Source organism: Hyperoodon ampullatus, assembly GCF_949752795.1.
Source record: "Hyperoodon ampullatus genome assembly, chromosome: 5".
Taxonomy (NCBI): domain Eukaryota; kingdom Metazoa; phylum Chordata; class Mammalia; order Artiodactyla; family Ziphiidae; genus Hyperoodon; species Hyperoodon ampullatus.
In genome coordinates this window covers 89,637,700-89,650,117 of record NC_136918.1, presented here as the reverse complement: position 1 = coordinate 89,650,117, position 12,418 = coordinate 89,637,700, and positions in this window count along the sequence as shown.

The window sequence follows — 12,418 nt, the reverse complement described above, 5'->3', positions numbered from 1 at the left end:
GGAGCATAGGACTTTGGAATATTTAACTATTAACCAAATCTTATCTGTTGAGTTTACTATCTTTGTGACTCGTCACTGAGTTGGAGGGAAATGTAGTTTAATTTTGACACGTGATTCTACTTTTACTATTTTACGCATTAATTAACCTCTATTCTAGGGGATGTGCACTATGTTTATTCATATTGCATCTCTCCTAAGCAATCCTGCTCTGCTCGGTGTATGTGCTCAACAGGGAGAACAAATGTCCACCCTATCAATGGTGGTACCCATGTCAAACCATAAGGCTCTGGATTTGAGGCCACATTTCTAGTTCCAGTTGTGGTCCACGTGGATACTGCTGTCTTGGGATTCACCCCAGTCAGTAAATGGAAAAATCATGAGGCAATAGTAAAATAATTCCAGAGTTCATTTTAACAAGCTCAAGATAGAGATCATAATATGAGAATAATATCATCCAGAATGTTTCCATCCTTTTAAATTTTTATCAGTTTTAATTACATTCCCAATAGCTTCTCTCAATATGGGTCCCTGACCTTTGAGAGATCTCTTGTAGCTCTCAAAGGATAGCTCTTAATATAAAGAAAAGGGCATATGTGCTATCCTAATAATAATGGCAAATGTTAAACTTTTGTACATGTGTGTAGAAGTCTATGAAAGATGCCTGCTGACTACTATAGGTATAAAAAGTGTATAAATGGTGATTTAATCTTGTAAAATGTTGTTTAAATATATACACCTGTGTATATATTTATGTATATCAAAGCAATACACTAAACATTCAACAAAATGATATTCTAAATCATTTTAATTTTGTTCTTTTAACTTTATAAATGAATTTGATCTTAAGATATACAAATAAACCTTGAACAATTCTGAAAATACATTGTTCAAATTATATCTGGGATTAGTTCAATATCATGAACTTGACAAAATGGATTGCAAGAGGGAACAATTGAGATAAATTATTTACAAACAAGGTAGTAAGAAGGATGATCACGATACAAGGAGAACTGGAGAAATATTGGAGAAGACAATGTGTGTGAGAAAGTATATATAGTGAAATGCTGTTTTAAAAAGCTATCTTCAAATTTCAGAAGGGCTATCATATTAAAGATACCTATATTTGTATCTATGCTTATGTGCATGTGTCCTGGGGTTACTTCAGAGGACAAAGACTAAGGTCAACGGGGGAAGATAGAGCAAAGTAAATTTCTGTATAATTCATTAAAAATCTAAAAATTTTAACTGTTTAAAATTTGAATAGGTGATCTTATGAAGTAGTAATACTCCTTCCTTTCTCTCTACTCCCTCCAAAAATTTCAAGTAGAGGCCAGAACGTTTGAGTAACTGTGTATTCCAAATCAGAGATTCTAGGGCAGTAAGAATTAAACATAATTATTTTCCTGGTTATGTGTCTATCATAAATTCTTATTAATTTTAATTTCTGATTTAATTAATTTAATTTAAAATTCAATTAATTTTAATTTCTTAATAATTTTACAGTATTTTGTTTATCATTAAGCTAGAACACTGATTTTAATAGTTACAAAATTTGGCTTATTTTAAAAACTGTTCAAGGTAGGGGATGCAAATAGAAAACTAAATTTCTTCAAAATGTATTCATTAGTCTGGCCTTTGAAGGAATTATCCCAATTCCTAGTATAATGAAACCTAAACTTTTGTTTGATCATTCCTCAACCTCCACCAAAACTTGAGTGACTTATTTCATTGCTTCTTAAAACTTACCTCTGACTCTTTCCGATTTTCTTCATACAGAGAGCTAGTAGAATATAAAAATATATTTAAAAACAAAGGTTAGCGTCTGGCTTGGCAACTTACTAGCTTTGTAACCATGAATAAACTCATAACCTCACTGGGATATTAATGTTTACCCCATTCACTTACCTACTATGAGTATTAAATGGTATAATGTAGAATATGTAATGTGTACCAAGGAGCCTGGCCTGGAATATTACCTACTAATATTTTCAAGATTCAAAGAAATTGATTTCCCTGAGAACAAGTATGGTATATACTCTCTAAGTATTGCATAACTTTTGGGATTTCAAGTCTTGAATATTTTCTAAGTTTTCAGTGTGTGTTTTTCATTGGAAGATCTATTTACCCATCCTACAAATATTCATTCAATACATATAATGTGCCATTCTGTTAGGTACTATTATCAATAAATACAAATATATGATAGAAATAAAAATAAACACAATGCATTTTATTTATTTTAAATAAAATAAATGAGGACCTAGCCTTCATAGAGTTTATAGACAAAGACAGATAAACAATTATGATAAATATTAGTATTACTGTGATAAGGAGGGTGATCATATAGTTTACTGTCCCACTAGGATAATAAACAAACAAACACAGTATAAATAAACATTATTGAACTTAAAGGAGCATTTCACTTTAGGTATTTTCTTAATCCATAAATGCGAGAAATACAATCACCATAATATCAGGAAGGGAAGGAGTCCATGTAATTTCTTAACTTTAATAAATTGGTTTCAAGGATCTATAGTATAAAACTTTAATGAAATGAGTAGGTAATTCTATATAATACTTAAACATATATCAAAAAAACCTATCGATTTCCAGTATTCATATAACTATGTGAATAATGATATTCAGAAATAGTGTATAATGGTCATTTAAAGATGAATATTGTTCCAAGTTTCTTTTCACATTTTGAGGGTAGGTAAAACCAGAAATAAAAAAGAGAGGGGAACCCTTCCCAGAACCTCATTAGTCTCTGTATAATCCTTAATATCTACCTGTCTTCTCTCCATTGTAATTGAGTCACTCCAGTCAAACTCAATCAGCTAATAATGTTTTTATATTTCTGTATCATGATTTTGGTTTGATTTAGTATCCTTAAATATTTAGGAGAAAAGCAGACTGAGTTTGTGCAGAAATCCAGTGCACTTGTAGCTATTTCTTCCTCTTCCAGTATTTCTACTTTTATTCCTTGCATTGACTCCAATGATCTTACACTTGAAGTTGCATTTATAGCACTCTCTGGGGAAATTTTTTACAACTATGTTCTGAAGCAGGCAGCACATGAAGAAAATAGTTGCTCAGGTATGTGTGAAAAGAAATAGATATGCCAAGATAGTTGGGGGGAAATGTGTGAAAGCTGAATTTCTTTAGATGGGATGTGAGTTAGGTCAACTATACTTAGGGTTTCACCTGATTGTACCTATTTCATTCAGTTAAACTGAAATCAAAGTCTTATTTATCCAAAAGAAGTTTGGGTGAATTCGATGAATTCTTTACAGCCACTAAGGTGATATTTACTTCCCAAAGTAAAAGGCAGTGTAGATTTGTTATATAAAGACACCATGTCTAGCACTAAATTTCTGCTCACAAATTTAGCTGAATGAAAAGAAGAATGTAGTCATCCTTATTAGTTATATGTCAAAGACTCAAATACATTTATGTTCTATTGTAGAATAGGAATAAATAAGGAAAAAAAAGGAGCTTAACTTGAGAAGAAGATTTGCTTGGATTTCAGTCTGTTTCGTCACTTGCTGGTTAGTGAGATATTGGACTAAGCATGTGAATTCCTGTTTGCTTTATTAAAATAGCTAGGAGTCTTCTGGTTGCAAGTGACCAAAAGCCAATAAAAATTGTTTTTTGGCAGTTCAGATAATGTATTGGCTGACATAATCAAATTGAATCAAAGGCAGTGATGAAGCTCAGGGATGCCCAGAACCAGACTCCAATCCTGTCAGGATTTCTCTCTTCATTTCCCTTTATTTCCTTTCCCTTATATCAGCTTTCTCAACTTTTCCACTAGAAAGCACAGACCTGTGTGTCTCTTTTTTATTTATTTATTTATTTTTGCAGTACGTGGGCCTCTCACTGTTGTGGCCTCTCCCGTTGCGGAGCACAGGCTCCGGACGCGCAGGCTCAGTGGCCATGGCTCACGGGGCCAGCCACTCCGCGGCATGTGGGATCTTCCTGGACCGGGGCACGAACCCATGTCCCCTGCATCGGCAGGTGGACTCTCAACCACTGCGCCACCAGGGAAGCCCAAGACCTGTGTCTCTTGGATCTAACTGGAAACATCCCATGGAAGAACTTTGATTAAACTGGCCTATATCAATTGTTTACATATAAATCCAGGGAGATGGAATAGCATAATTGACAGCAGCCACTGGAGTGTCAGTGTAAGGGAGAAGTGATGAGCATAGGAAAAAGTAGATGTCAACTATGGTAACAAGGTCATTGTAGGAATTACAAATATAAAGCCAAGCCTGGCACATATTAATTACTTAATACGTATAGATTTTCTTTTCCTTTCATTCCCTCCCTTAGAGATGGCAGAATGCCTGAAATGACTCCAACATCTTAGTTCTACTGGATCTCCTGTTTCTTTAATCAAACTGGACTTATTTTATCTTTTCAAGAATTCCTTTGAAATCCAAGTGTCTCTAAGGAAAAATATAGCATGATGTCATGGTAAATAAGCACACATTTTTAGGGACTTCCCTGACAGTCCAGTGGTTAAGACTCTGTGCTTCCAGTGCAGGGGTCACGGGTTCGAGCTCTGGTCGGGGAACTAAGATCCAGCATGCCGTATGGTGCATCCAAAAAAAAAAGCACACATTTTTAGTCATACAGACTTGGGTTCTAATCTCACTTCTGCCACTTGCTAGTTCTGTGCCCCTGGGCAATTAATTTTTCTCTAGCCCGGTTTCCTCATCTATAAAATAAGGATGAGGTCATTTTAAGAATGTGATAATATTTATGAATTGCTTAGCAGAGTATTTGGAAACCAATAAGTAAAATAATAGTTACTGTTAGGGTTGTTCTCGAACTCCTTTATTTTCCAAGTGATCCTTGCATATCAACTTGTCCCATCCAGGAGAACCTGATGCCATGAAGATGACCAGCAGATATTCATTGAGCATCACCACTTAGTGTTTTTGATGTTTAAATATTTTTTGTATACAGAAACACAGAATTTTTTTTAAGAAAGAAAGAGAGCAGCAGTGTAAATCAATGAGAAGAGCAAATGAAAAGTTCATCAGCTGTGAATCCTAATTTCAGTTTTTCCATTCATGTATTTTGTGATTTTCAAGAAGTCCTTAGCTTCTTCCTTCAACTCTATCTGGCCCAATATTCTATCTGTAAATCTGAAATGAAATGCTATATCTCAATATCATAGCTTGCTTTCAAAGAAGTAAATGATAAAAGATACTATAAAGAGTCAATGTTTAATAGTGACCTATAATTAACCTGTGGAACAAGGTTATATGCTATACTGAATGTTTTCATTACTCATATAAGCTAAATGAGGTCTTAAATACTTCAATGAACCTGAAAGTTCTGATGCATATTAAATTTTAAAACTACAGAAACTATTTTCATTGTGAGGAAATCACCCACTGCTACACCAAGGCAGATCATAAATATAACCTTTTTAACATGTGTAGAACCTTTTAACCACTATATCCCCTACCTTAGGTGAGGCATATGCAGGAAAGAACAAAGGTGTGTATGTTACTTGATTTTGTGGTGTTTATAGTCTGTTGAGGAGAAGATATTAAAGAGAACAGTAAGAGCCAGTGGCAGAGGCAATCATGAGAATGTACTGTTCAGATCTTCTCTGATGAGAGAACTTACTAAAAGAAGTAGCTAAGTGACAGCCTGCATTGCAGTGTACGTGCTGAGGCTACTGTCTCCTCAAGATCCTATCAGGTAATAACTGTGCATGGTAGGGGTACTCCAGCCATTGCATTGCCCACTGGGTGAGTTTTCTAATGGAAAATTTTGTTCTGGGGCTCCCCATCAGCCAGAGAAAACTATCAAGGCATTTTCAGAACTGCACTGTAGTCTGAGACTCTTCTTACACAATCTTCCTTTCTTCTTATTTTCTTTAACAGGAGTCAAACCTGCATTGAGGTCGGTAGGCTCCTCCCACTCTCCTGCTCCTTCCCCGTTTATTTTTTTATTTTAAAATTTTATTTATTTATTTGTTTGTTTATTTATTTATGGCTGCGTTGGGTCTTTGTTGCTGCGTGCTGGCTTTCTCTAGTTGCGGCGAGGGGGGGCTACTCTTCGTTGCGGTGTGTGGGTTTCTTGTTGTGGTGGCTTCTCTTTGTTGCAGAGCACGGACTCTAGGCACGCGGGCTTCAGTAGTTGTGATACACGGGTTCAGTAGTTGTGGCTCGCGGGCTCTAAAGCACAGGCTCAGTAGTTGTGGTGCACGGGCTTAGTTGTTCCGCGGCATGTGGGATCTTCCTGTACCAGGGCTTGAACCCATGTCCCCTGCATTGGCAGGCCGGTTCTTAACCACTGTGCCACCAGGGAAATCCCTCCTTTATTTTTCACAAGCGTTTCATCCAATAAATCTCTTGAATGACAAATTTCATTCTGGTATCTGCTTCTCTGAGGAAATACACAGACACAGTATCCAAACGAGCATTACTATCAATGATTTTAAAATTAGATACCTAGTTGTATAGGGATACTAAAATCATAATAGGGTAATTTAGTTCTTTTCAAAAAGCCTAATGTAACTATATGTTTAACCTAACTAGTTCTGCATACATTATTTACTAGTCACAATTAGTTTGCTAGAAGAAAAATGAAGTAGTCAGTGTTTTGTGCTGCCTTCCTGTTCACAATCCTGTTTTTGGAATGGATTTTCACTTTCAGCTCCACAACCTCTTGTCCCAGTCAAAGGTGATTAGATCAAGGGACCTCCAGCCCTTGGAAAGACAGTCCTTGCCCATGGCTAAGATAATAAAATTTCCTTTAGGAAGAATATGTACAGTAAACATAAAGTTCATAGTCCATGCATGGCATATCCTAGAGATGGAAGAATATATAGACATGTGTTGGGTAGTTGGTTTGAGTTCTCTACAAAAGGATGGCAATTATGAGTGGAAAAGATAAAAGCAAAGAAGAGATCATAAAGCCCCTGAGAGGTAGAGAGAACAACCTTGTTTTCACTTTCCATTTCTGTCTCAGGTCACTAAGTTGTCATCAATCAGGAAAAGGAAGGAAACTAATTTATTTATTCTACAAATATTTATTAAATATTTGCTATGACCAGGCACTCTTCCAGGTGATGGGGATACAATAATGAAAAAAATACAGAAGTGCATTCCCCTGTGAATTTTACATTCAAGGAGAGAGCCAGACAACAACAACAAAAATGCATTAATAAGCAATTAATGCATACATTCATAAATATGTAAATAATTTTATTTGAAATTGGTAAGTACAATATACAGCAGGGGAAAAGGGGTGGAAAGACTGGAGAACAGGAAGAAATTGTTCTTTTAGATAAAGAGGAAGGCACCATTAAGAAGATAACATTTGAGCCTGTGTGAATGGAGTATAGGAATGAACCATGTGAACATCTAGAAAAAGTGCATTCTAGCAGAGAAAATGCCAGTGTTACCACCAGAGTGACAGCTGGACAGAGAGGTAAAGTGAAACAGAATAATCCCTATTGCTGCCACTGGTCCTAAGATTATAATAGGTATTCATCATTTCCCTTCTCCACCACACATTCTGTATATCCCCCACCTTAGACCAGTACCACAGCTAGCCTGGGTTGCTTGTGTGCCTTCTGGTGTGACCTAGACCATCCCCAAGAGTTTAAATCCTTAATTATCATTCCTTCTTGGGCCATGCTTGCTGAAACTGCCCATTTACTGTTATCACTGGGCACAGATACACCAAGCAATTCCGCGGTAAAGTCTCTGTCTTACTGACATAGTCCCCCCTACTCCCATTGCGTAGGAGCTACCCTTGCTCTTGAGGATGACTAGAAGCAGTAACCCTCTTTTCCCGATAGTGCAGTTGGTTTCAGTGGCGTGAAGAAACCAGAGAGACGAGGGGCTAATTGTAGCTTCAGGTTCATTGGGACCCTAGTTATGTCTCCTAGCTGAATTATTCCTGCTAAAAACCAGTACTTCTAACCAACCACAGCCTAAGGTCTGTCTTGGGAATGGAAAGACAAATTCTGTAATCAGTTCACTGGAAGTGAAAGTAAAAGAGTCAATTTACTTGTACCTCTTGGTTCCCAGATTTATGTATTCAGTCTATAGATGGCAAAGTACCATATATCAATTGGTAGTCCAAAGTAAATATATACTTTATCCTGGAAGACAGGACTCCAGTCTGGAGAGTGTTGTCCCTAATCTGGTACATTACCTAAGCCTTTAACAGACCATTCTACTGTGCAGTTTAGTCAACTGCTTCTGAGCAATGGTTTATAGAAGACTGGTGAATCCCATGCTGTGCACCCAATATTGCCCCAATATGCTTTAAAATGTATGCAGTGCTCTGCAGCAATATTGTATGGAATGCCATGTTAATAGATCGGCTATTCTATAAACCCTCAGTTAGTGGTGCTATCAGTGGCATTGTGGACAGAAAATGGACAGAAAAGCAAACCCATAGCCATGGTATGAATCAATTCAAATAGGAACAAATCACTATTACCTCTAGGAAATGATCCAGTATCATTCACCTCCCACCAAAAAAAAAAAAAAAAAAAGCTGTGTATAATGGTGCTGTGTCAATTACTCAGCATCAGTCTCTTGGGTGGCAGGTGGGGCATTCTACAGTGTCATTAACTAAACAAGGATTTGAAGTAAGAGGCGCTAATGGTGTTGGGTCCATATATATTCTTCACCTCTATCTTCATGGTTGCTTTCCCCTCTGTACCAGCATCAGGTGACTGAAGAGAAATAGGCTGACATCCATTGGATGAGTTATTCTTTTCCTCTAATATTTTTTTAGAATTTCTTTTGTGTACGTACTCATTAGTAGCCATATGCTCTGTATCTTCTCATAGATATATGTATACATCTTTTCTCCAGAGCTTTTTGTTTCTAATTTTCAAATCTTGTTCTTTCCAGAACCTTAATTAATCAGCAAAAGCTGCTCTCCCACAGCTGAGGAGTCCATGTATTGATATACCCATACTTCAAACAACTTTTCTCCTTGTAATAATTGCTTGCCTACTGGAACACTATTCTCTTATGACTGTCATTAAAGCAACCACTGAGTAGCTTTATAATGACAGTTACAACAGCTAGAATAACAGTGCCCCTATATATTAATTATTTCTCTTGTTTTCTCCTGCCTTGTCAGTTGATAATATGAATTTCTTCATAAGGTTATAGTTTACCATGAGGAAGAAGCACAGGTACAATAGAAGCAGATAACATGAGTTTGAGTCACCTGTATATATAATTTATTCATGCTTTTTGGAGCTTCTTGGGCCCAATACAAAATATACCATTTGCATTATCAATGGCTACTGTGCCTATCTGATTGCATGATTCAGTGGATCTGATAATATCAAGATCATGGTGGATAACTTCAATTCCATAGTCATTTGATGTTCCTGATAAGACATTAGCAATGTTGAACTCCATCTAAGCCCTTTGCTCCAAGAAAACATCAACGGTTAAGAAATCTTACCCTCCTTTTGTGTCTAGGATATATCTAATGACCTTGGATTGTCCTGCTCTTGCATAGTCTAAGACTCATCTTCACCTTTCCTGAATTTCTTGGGAAAGACCTATCTTTAAACTTTCTCATGACAATCTTAAGACCCACACATAACTCATTTGTCTCCCTGTATTTATCTAATCTCAGGTTCCTTCCATTTCTTCAAGACATTTCTGATTAATGAATATCTCCCCACTGCAATCACCTGAATAAAACCATCTCCTAAGTGTTGCATTTTGTCTTCTAGGGCTTTCTATCTTTTTTGGACCCCATGATATGCCAGCAGCTGTTTTACAAATGGTGAGTAGTTTCTGTTGTACTCTAAAAATGTTGTATTATGACTTTAAATTATTTTTAATTTTTAGATTATCGGTTGATTTTGATATGAAGAATGATGCCAAATTACATTTGAAAAATCTTTTCTACATCTATCAAGATATTGGTTTTCTACTGCTAATGTGACATATAGTACATGAAAACAATTTCTAATATTAAACCAACAATGTAAGGATATATTTTACTTGATTGTGTAGATTAACCTTTCATGATATTATTTTTTTTAATTTTCATTGAAGTATAGTTGATTTACAATGTTGTATTAGTTTCAGCTGTACAGCAAAGTGAATCAGTTATACATATACATATATCCACTCTTTTTTTAGATTCTTTTCCCTATAGGCCATTACAGAGTATTGAGTAGAGTTCCCTGCTCTATACAGTAGGTCCTTATTAGTTATCTATTTTATATATAGTAATGTGTATATGTCAATCCCAGTCTCCCAATTTATCCCTGCCCCTCCTTATCCCCTGGTAACCGTAAGTTTATTTTCTATATCTGTGACTCTACTTCTGTTTTGTAAATAAGTTCATTTGTACCCTTTTTCTAGATTCTACATATAAGCAAAATCATATGATATTTGTCTTTCTGTATCTGACTTACTTCACTCAGTATGTGATGATATTTAATTTTAATGCTTATTCTTATATTCTTGCGTTCATGCATCTGTCAGTAATTTTTTGGGAAACTTAGCAGAATTTTTTGTCAGATAAATGCATTAGATTTATTTCACTAGATTCATAAAGTGAATTGTGAAGTGTACCATATTTTTTATGCTCTAAAATATCTTTATAATGTGGAAATTATCAATTTCCTAATATTTTGAAAGAATCAATAAAAGTGAATCTTACTTATTCTTTTTTATTGGTAAATATAACTTTAATATCAGTAACACATTTTAATTATGCTTCTTGCCTAGCTATTACATATTGAGTCAATTTTGAACATTTATTTTACAGAAAATAAGATATTTTAGTGAAATTTAAAAAAATTGTTAGTAATCATTTGCATACTATTTTATTATAATTAATAACTATATATATATTTGTATTTTCTTCTCCATCTCAAGGAATTATGGTTACAAAACACAGTGCAAATATTATGGATCGTACGAAGTAATGATCATAATACAGCTAACACTTTGGACGGTTCAGTGAGAGAAAGGGAGAAAGTGTTAGGCTATTTTTAAGAAATATTTCATAGATTTTACATATTTCATAGATTTTATAGATTTGGCATAAGATATTTTAAGTAATTTAAAAATACAAATTCAAATGCTTAATGCTTTACATAAATTTTATTATAAGAGTTTGAAAGCAGATGCATCTGATATTTATCAAGTTTTTCAAAGAGAGAAGAAAATTTTACTTACTCTTACCTAAATCCTATCTTCTGAGTTCTCTTACCCACCCCCTTGGGGGGAAGGAGAAGATTATTTGAATTATCCAAGGATAATTGAAAATGGAACAGTCCATGGCACTGAGAGGCTAAGGCTGCTCTTGTACAGGACTGCAGCCTGATCTTTTGACCTCAACCACAATCATACAAGAGTGTTGCAGCAGTATAGCTTCCATAACTGGGGCAGCAACAGTGCAATCTCAATGGGTCAGACAAAAGTCGGTTCATCTTTTTCATACTCCCAATCAAGATTCAAATAACATGGGTGTTCAATCTCATTCCGGTGTCATTTTGTTATAGAAAAATAGACACCAGCATGTTAACAGTGGTTATATCTTGATTTGGGGTTTCCAGATTGTTTTATTGATTTTTGTTTTCATTATTTCTATCTTCTGTATTTCTATGATGATTGCATATTATCTGTGTATTAAAACAGTAAGGAGAGATATAAAATAAGCAAAATACTACTGGAAGTATATCTGCTAAAATATTTATGGAGATTTAATCTGAAAATTGAATTATTGGTGGTTTTTTCCTTTCTTCAAAAAATAATAGTTAGGAAAAAAGTTAGATTTTAAAAAGAGCTTATAAAAAAAAAAGCTACCAAAGGTGGAATGAATGTGATAAATTTGTTGTGAACAGAAAGAGAAAAATATCCCACTCTACTCTTGACATTTGTCAGCAACCTTCCTACGCTGAGAATTTCTAAGCTTTCTCTATCCTGGGTTTTTGCTCATGATTTCAAGTATTAATGCCGCCTTTTATTTTGGCTTTGAATGTTATTTTTCTTTTTCCTAAGCCCCTATCTCTTTTTATTTGTATTCAACTTTCAGGATATCTAGCTCCCAAACTCTCTATAACCACTGCTCACTTGATGGATGTTCCCCTTTCCCAATTTATTCATCACTGTCACTTTACGATCTTTTAAAATAAGGCTTAGTCTTTCACACTCTCAAAGTAGAGTGTGTCTGGGGATTACTGCAACTAATCAATTAGCAGTTGAGCAATCTTGTTATAAATAATCTCAAATGCATTATAAAGTATGAGCTAATTGAAATAAATAGTAGAGTTTAAACCAATGTTTACAATAATGCTTCAGAGTAAACAAGTGGTGAAATCACTAATACAGGACTAGGAAGGGCAAGCTTCTTCTTTCAACTTGTATTTAAGAAGTGGTTAACCAGG